This window comes from Corvus brachyrhynchos, unplaced genomic scaffold (assembly GCF_000691975.1).
Source record: "Corvus brachyrhynchos isolate BGI_N302 unplaced genomic scaffold, ASM69197v1 scaffold18, whole genome shotgun sequence".
Taxonomy (NCBI): Eukaryota; Metazoa; Chordata; class Aves; order Passeriformes; family Corvidae; genus Corvus; species Corvus brachyrhynchos.
In genome coordinates, this window is record NW_008246064.1 from 4,645,771 (window position 1) to 4,653,462 (window position 7,692).

Here is a 7,692-nt window from a genome sequence, read left to right on the forward strand (position 1 = left end):
TCCTAATTCATTCATGCAACTGGGGATTTAGAGTGCTCTGGGGAAAATGATTCTGCACTTCTCCCATCCCATCCATCCCTGCTCCTTTACCTACTGCAGGTTCTTCAGTGCAAGGTTTGTTTCCTATGATGAGCCTTAGCTCTTGCAGGAGCTCTTTGCCCACGAGGCTTTCCCATTCCTGAGGACATGAAGGTAAGATGGGTGGATGGAAATATTTGTTCTTTCCTGCTTTTCCTCCCTTTAACATCACAATGCCAGTCATAAGGCTCTGAAAGCCACATTACGTTCTCCTAATCATCCCTTGCTAACTCATTAATTTATCAATTGCTGTTGTTTGGCCCTGCTATTAAATGCAATTAATTGCAAGAGCTGATGAAGCAATGCAGTTGGGTTCACCTCCCCGTTGGTGTTTACAGACCTCTGAGGAGCACACCAGCACCAGGCTCCGGGCTACACCAACCTCTGTGTCTCTGCCCTGGCAGCAGCTCTTGTGGAGGCAATAAATGGAAGGATTGCAGGTTTTTCAGCCACAGATTGGAGTTTACAGCAACACTACTCCAAAAGCTGACATGATAACTCCTGGCCTGTGAATGGTAAGGTGAAAAATACCCACGTTGTTGCTTTGTCCATCAGATGTGTCACCTGCAGGTTTAAACATGGAAGTATTGGTTTATCTTGCCCCACTTTATATTTAAAGAGGATATCCTCATCAAACCTCTAAACAACAATTTTCCTATGAGCCATGTTACCTCTCTGGTTCAAAAAAGTATTTTTTGTCCTTTTTCTTCCCCAAATGAGGATGGAGGTTAAGGAAATTTTTCTTCTGTTTCCACTGGTAGATATAATGTATATATATATATATTTTATAGATGCATATATGTACTTTGCTCTGTGACTTTCAGCTTCAGCAGGCTGGACATGACCTGATTTTTTTGCCAGTTTGGAGGTTAAGGAAATTTTTCTTCTGTTTCCACTGGTAGATATAATGTATATATATATATATTTTATAGATGCATACATGTACTTTGCTCTGTGACTTTCAGCTTCAGCAGGGTGGACATGACCTGATTTTTGTGCCAGTTGCACAATGGATCAGCAAGAGCTGATGAGGGTCTGGATGGTTTTGCATCCCCCCACTTTGACAAAACCAGGAGCATCAGGAAAAGCACCTATTTGATTCCTGGGCTGGGAATATGAACAAGTCCCAGGTAATTATCCAAGTTTCTAAAGGACTTCCTAGCAACCTGTGGGCCTGGGGATTTCTTTCCATTTTAATGAATGTTTGGTTGGGTAGAATTCAAAGGCAATTTACAGAGTGAAACTTCCTACTTGCTATGAGCTATTGGCATTTTCATGTTCTGTTTATATGTCAGCTGGATACTCAGAAGTATTGTTTAGGTTTTGAGGGAGAGGTGTGCTGTTTTAGAAGCACAGTTTTCACAGAGGAGTGCTCTAAGATTTCTGAAAATCACCTCTCTAAGGGGTTTTAATGTGCACACACAAATAATGGCATCCAACCCCACTGAAATCACTGTATTTGTAAATCTTGGCCAAGTCTTTGCCTAGTAAATATTTTAATGCTGTTTTCTTTTTTTTTTCTCTTTTTTTTTTCTTCTTTATTCTGACACATGCAACCACCATCTATGTTAGACTATAGAGACAAAAGGTTATATGGGCCACACACTGGATCTTTCACCCCTCATATTTTCTTTCATCCCAGTCTGGTCCAAAACAGGCTTGGAACACATTAGCATGATGATGTCTCACCCTGCCTGGAGTCTATTCTGTCACTATTCTGGCAACAAGCAGAGTTGTCAATCTGGCACTTTATACCAGCTCGGGGTACACTTAAAAATGTATAAACAACAGCAAGATAGAGAAACTTCCTTCAGCATTTATTTACCAGATAGATAGGATGAGAGATGCCCTGTTCATTTCAGTGAGCAATATGCATTTTATGACCTTCTCATGATGGTTTTATGCCTATTGTGATCGGTTTGCCTTTTTTATCAAATAAAGAAAAGCTAATGTAAAGAGCTAACATTCAAATAACATTTAAAACTGAGATAAAGTGACAAAGCTCTGCTGGGCTGACGTTATGACTGATATTTTGTCCTTTGTTGGGAGTGGCAAAAGGATAGAAATGCAAGGGGAAACAAAGGAAATAATTTCCAACCTTCCATTTAATTATGGGAGATTCTGACAATTAGTGTCACAATTCATCATTTTAAGGGTAGGCCCCTAAAGCTGCAACAACAATTCCTCTCTGAGCATCACTTGCTGCTGTTGACAACCTTCACATGCTACGTGGTATCTGCATGGAAGATTTGGGTCCAGCGGCTCCCTGGATGGAGGAAATTATTTTCTACTCATAGCACTCTGCTACTCTGCTGTTCTGTAGAGTGGAAGAAGCTAACCTCAGTTTGAAACTTCATTTTTATCCCTGGCTTCTTGGACAAGTGGCTATTCCCACCTTTAAAATGGAGGTGAGGATCCCTGGCTAAGAAACGGTGAAATAATGATGACACTAGAGATACTGATAACTCTGGAAAAAGTGATATTGATCCATGCATTTTTCCCTCCTCCCCTGCTTTCATAATTGAACAGTTATGAAATAAAGTGTTCTTTCCCCCTTCTGTACTTGGAACATGGTGATTTATCAGCATAGACAGTCTGAGGCCCAGCAGATAAAATGCAAAGCGTGAACTGAAGTAAATAACTGAAGTTCACAACATGAACTAAATCACATTTTATTACCTTTAATAATTCAATTGCTTCTTAGCATGAGAAGCAGAGACCAGGATGCATTCAGGAGCTCTAAACCTCCCTCTCCTTTGTATGGCTTTAGTCTTTCTCCTCCTTCTCCTGGGAAGCCATCCTTCACTGCATGGAAAAGCAGAGATCCAAATTCACCCTCCTCAGGAACCAGCTCTGGGATGTGGCAATTTCAGGATTCCTCACAGAGCAGCTCATTAAGGAATCTAAGCTGGAAATTTAATCTCTTCGGGCTGCTTCTGTAACAGAGGGAGCCGGGACTCCCCAGTGAGGCATTCAGATCTCACACACCTCAAATTTTTCCCCAGCAGGTGTATTTTTCTCTGACATTTATGGAGAGCATCTAAGGCACTTCAGCAATCCTACCAACAAGCTGACATGCTTGGCAAGATCAAAAATCATCTTTTCTCCTGCCATTCTCCCAGTAGTTTATTAACTAATATCAGCTGTGATTTCCATTTTGAATCTGGCTGACCCTGAAGATTCTTTTAGTGTTTCAATACATTCTTTCCTCTTCAGCAGACCATCTCTAATGTGTTCAATCCTCTTCAGTAAATCAGTGTCTCCTGCATGGGTCAATTCAGACTGAAGTCTGCAGCTGCATGCAGGCTGGATGGCAGAAGGACTTCTCACCTGGCTCTTCCATAGTCCCTCCAGAGAAGAGAAACACATGGGAATTAAAAGCACACTGGGTGAAAAACTATGGGCTGTAGCTCATTAGCAGAGATCATGACTAAATGACTTGCTGCAGGAATTTAAGCATGGAGGAGTTTGCTCACTTTCTACTAATTCTCACTCCTGAATCCTTTATTTTCATGTTCTACCACCCTCAAGTCAATTATTAGATCCCCAGAACCACAGATAAATAACCACAGAAAATGTTTAATAAACTGATTTTCACCTTTCAGCACCAGAAAGAATCACCGCATTAAACTTTATTTATGATCACTGAACATTTAAACACTTCTACTCCAAAAGTTTCCATTTTTTATGTTTAGGAATTGGTTCAATTCTTATTCCTAGATAAAACTGTATTGGGCAAACCAATTACTTAAAATGACTGACTTTTGTACCAACAGAAAAATGGGAAGAAGGCGTTATAGCACAATATATTTGGGAAAATCCTCTGTCTTGCAAACCAACAACTGCAAACTTTTATTCAACTGCTCTCTCAAAAGGCTTTACAATTTCATACACAAGTGTATTGGCAGTGTCTACTGAATGAATATGAGGAAGATTCTTTTAAAACAGTTTCCTGGAAAATACCACCTTTGGTTATTTTTCTTTTCCAGGAATTCTGAGAGTTTACACAAAAGATTCAGTGGAGCTATACACACAGACAAGTGAACGTGTTATTTTCAAACTACTCTGCTGCTACTTTCTCACCATTTCATGCTTTTTACTCAGCCATTCCGATCATCTTTTCATTATCAGACAAATCCTTAAGAATTTCCTCTGGCGACTTATCCGCTGCAACAAGAGAATGTTTTCCTTGAGCAAGGATGAATCAACATTAGGTAAAAGCTTCAGGATTTTACCGAGGCTTTAAAAGGCTGGAAAGTACCAAGCTAAAGCACATGTGTCTTTTCAGCCTCATTCTCCTTTCACCTACCACACTTAATGCAGTCATCCTCATTTTACATCCACTGTTCCAAGATGAAAAGCTTGTAGAGGTGCCAAGTGTTTGTAAATCCAGCTGAAGTCATTAGACTGAAGGATCTCAGCAATTCTGAAACTCGGGGTGTGTCTTCCTTCCTTTTGCTTCCCTGATTGCTATAAAGGAGATCTTCAGACTTGTAACATCTGCTGCCTTATGCACATCTCCCAGCACGAAGACTGGGACCTGGGCACTGCTGCCATCCTAAACCACGTGTCCTTAAAGCCAGTGCAAATGTTTGGGGTGTGCTCTCGCCCACGAACTCTTTGTTTTCATGGGCTTGGACAGCTCATCAACAAAAGCCAGGTCAAAATTCTCCAGTGCCACCTGCCAAAAGCTGGTTTCCATGTAGGCTGGTCCTGTGCCTGGTGCCTGTGTCTCAGGGAGGAGCAAAGGAGCAGCCCTTGAGCTGCTGGAATTGCAACAAGGGCTGGGAAGAGATGGGTCTCTCCATCCTCTCCTGCCCACTGAATTGCCAGCAACAGATGAATTCTTCCCTTGGAGGGTTTCTTTCCACTCACATCAGTGCCACCTTTTTCCCTTCACAAAATTGCTCATCTCCCCAGTCCTAATGTGTCTTTTCTTCCCCAGCTCACCTTCCTCTAAGGGGAAAATTATTGCAATGATGAACAGATTTCCCAAGCAGGGGTATAGCTCAAAAGCAGGGTAGAGGCTGAAAAATTGCATTATGCATTAGGCATTATGATGTTTTAACAGGGCTCAGGATCACTTTGCTTCCAATCACCCAGAGATCCAGCTATTCTTCTGCACTGGGAGCACCAGTAAATATTTGATCTGTTCAATCTGCAGTCAGCCAGCCAAACAAGGACTGACTGTTCCACTAGTCTCCTTATTTTCTTATCCCATGCTCTTTGGAGGGATTCTTAAGTCAACAGACTCTCTCTCCCTCACTCCCTCTCTCCTCTCTCAGATAATGCATCTCAGCCCTGATTTCACCGTTAAACTCCATAGCATGGTGGAAAATGCCAGCCACAGATGTTGCCTCCACTTCATTATATTGCATGCGCATAACAAATTCCTCACCAAAATTTTCCAGGGCTGCATTATAACTTATCCCATAATGTAGGAGAGGAGTTAAAGCAGGGGGATGGGAGCTCAAGAATGCTCAGACACACAAATATCCCTGTGCACAGACCCTCTGAGCTGTTCCTTAGCGTGGAGAAGTGTTTATACCCTTAAGTTGTGGTAGGAGTGATAATAATTTCCCACAATACTAATTCCCCACAGCACAAATTTAGCAATTCATGCTCCTTTGAGTGGTAAAAAGAGGCTCAGCAACCATAAGATTTTATAATTAAAGAGCTGGAATAAGGCTTGAGAGAGGTAGGTTGATTTATCTTCTTCAAACTTGCATATTCTCGAAAAACACTTCACTTCCCCAGACAATGCTGGCTGATGTGACTCGTGATTTTGAATGTTCCTCTTGACATACACAGCTTTTCAGAGATTGCTAAGCACCTGGAAAGTTAAATCCCTGCCTGGCAGCTGCAGGCATCCACTAGGGTAAAAATGAAGAAGTTCAAAGCATCTGGCCATTGGAGATGCCACAACCAGCACCAGAGCAGCTCTGCCCAGCAAAGGATTAAATGTGCCATTGAATTAGGACCCACAAAGCATCCAGGCTCCATGTGTACCCATAAATGAAACCACAGCTTCATGTCCTGGCCTGGCCTGCAGTGACCCACATGGCTGCACTGTCCCTGGGGTGTTTTTTGGCTCATGCTCTCTGTCCCTGTCCCTGTCAGGGGTTTGTGCACCTGGCCATGGACAGGAAGCAGTCTGGACACAGCCACTCTGAGACTGTGAAGGAGAAAAGAGGGAAAAAGGGTTTAGCAATTCAAGTATAAAGTGTGTTACTTCTCCTGGCTTCAAGTGAGGGAGCAGTCCCTTCTTGTTACCAGCTTCAGCCACAGCCACCATCCACAGGCTTGGGCATGGGCCTCTGGAGCCCAGGGAGTCTCAGTGGGCATCCAGAGGTGATGGATCAGGATGTTCTCTTTGGAATGTTCGAGCATGGCCAAGCAAGAGGTGGTGAGGTCAGAATGGCCAAGAAAGAGGTGTTGAGGTCAGAAAATACATCTGGGCCCAGATGTAGAACTTTAGGTCTTTACTTTCCTCAGAAGAGACTTTAATGTTCATGTTTCTGTTGTCTCTCTTTTCCCTCTCTATGAAGGAACAAGCCCCAAATAAATAAATAAACAAATGAACGAAGCCTCTGTTTGATACTTTCCATCAGGAGACAAAAAGTTTAAAAGCTGGGAGATGTTACACGTACAGACAGCTGGTACATTCTTTTGCTGTCAGTTCTCTCCAGCAATCAATATTATGAAATGTTATGATTATTATCAAATATAATTATGTTAATTTTGAAGCTGTTATGAGTCCCATCTACTGCCGTCGTTACACTTTGAATAAATGATCTGAGTTTTAAAAAATAACAAAAAAAAAAGAAGAAAAAGTGTTTAAGACAAAACTCCCTGCCTAGCTGTTAACTAACAAGGAAGATTTAGGTAGGCAGACGGATCCGCTCCTTGTGGTGTTCAGCTTGATAAATCGTGGCTTTCCTCCAAATAGAGGCAGAGTTCACTATTTCACACCATGACAGGTTCTCTCTGTACTTTGTGGATAAGGTTGCTTGGATCAGAACCAAACTTGCAGCTATTCACGGAAGGTGGTAGAGTTTCTAAAGAGGCATGTCTTTATTGTGTGCTGGGGCTGCTTGCCGCAGGCAAGCTGAGCCCCCAGTGCCAGAGTGCCAGGCACTGCATAAACACAGGGAAGAGACAAGGCAGCTATGGAAAAAAGCTGTATGGAGAAGCTGGAGAAAGGCTGTAGCTGGGGTCTTGCTGCCCAGTCCTGTGCTCTGTAGCCAGTGGACCGGATGTTTCATCAAAAAAGCTTCTCAGACCTGTAGCAGGCAAACACAGTCATTGCAAGGCTGGTAAGAACATTACAGGTTATCTTAATGGCTACAGTTTTGAGGTGAGGAATATCTGACCATGAGAACTTGCAGAGGGAAATTATAGGACATCATCAAAAGCAAACGCTGCTGTCCCAAAGCGCACTTCTTCACCCTTAGGGATCTGAAGCTTTGTGGTGTTTCTGCTGCTCTCCAACTCACCTGGATTTCATTTCACACTTGAAGCTCAGCTGTGTTTTCTCAGGATGGTGGTGGAACCCGGGGGCTGCTGATGCTGATTTATGGCCCTGAGGTGCAGAAGCCAGGTGCAGACTTGCCA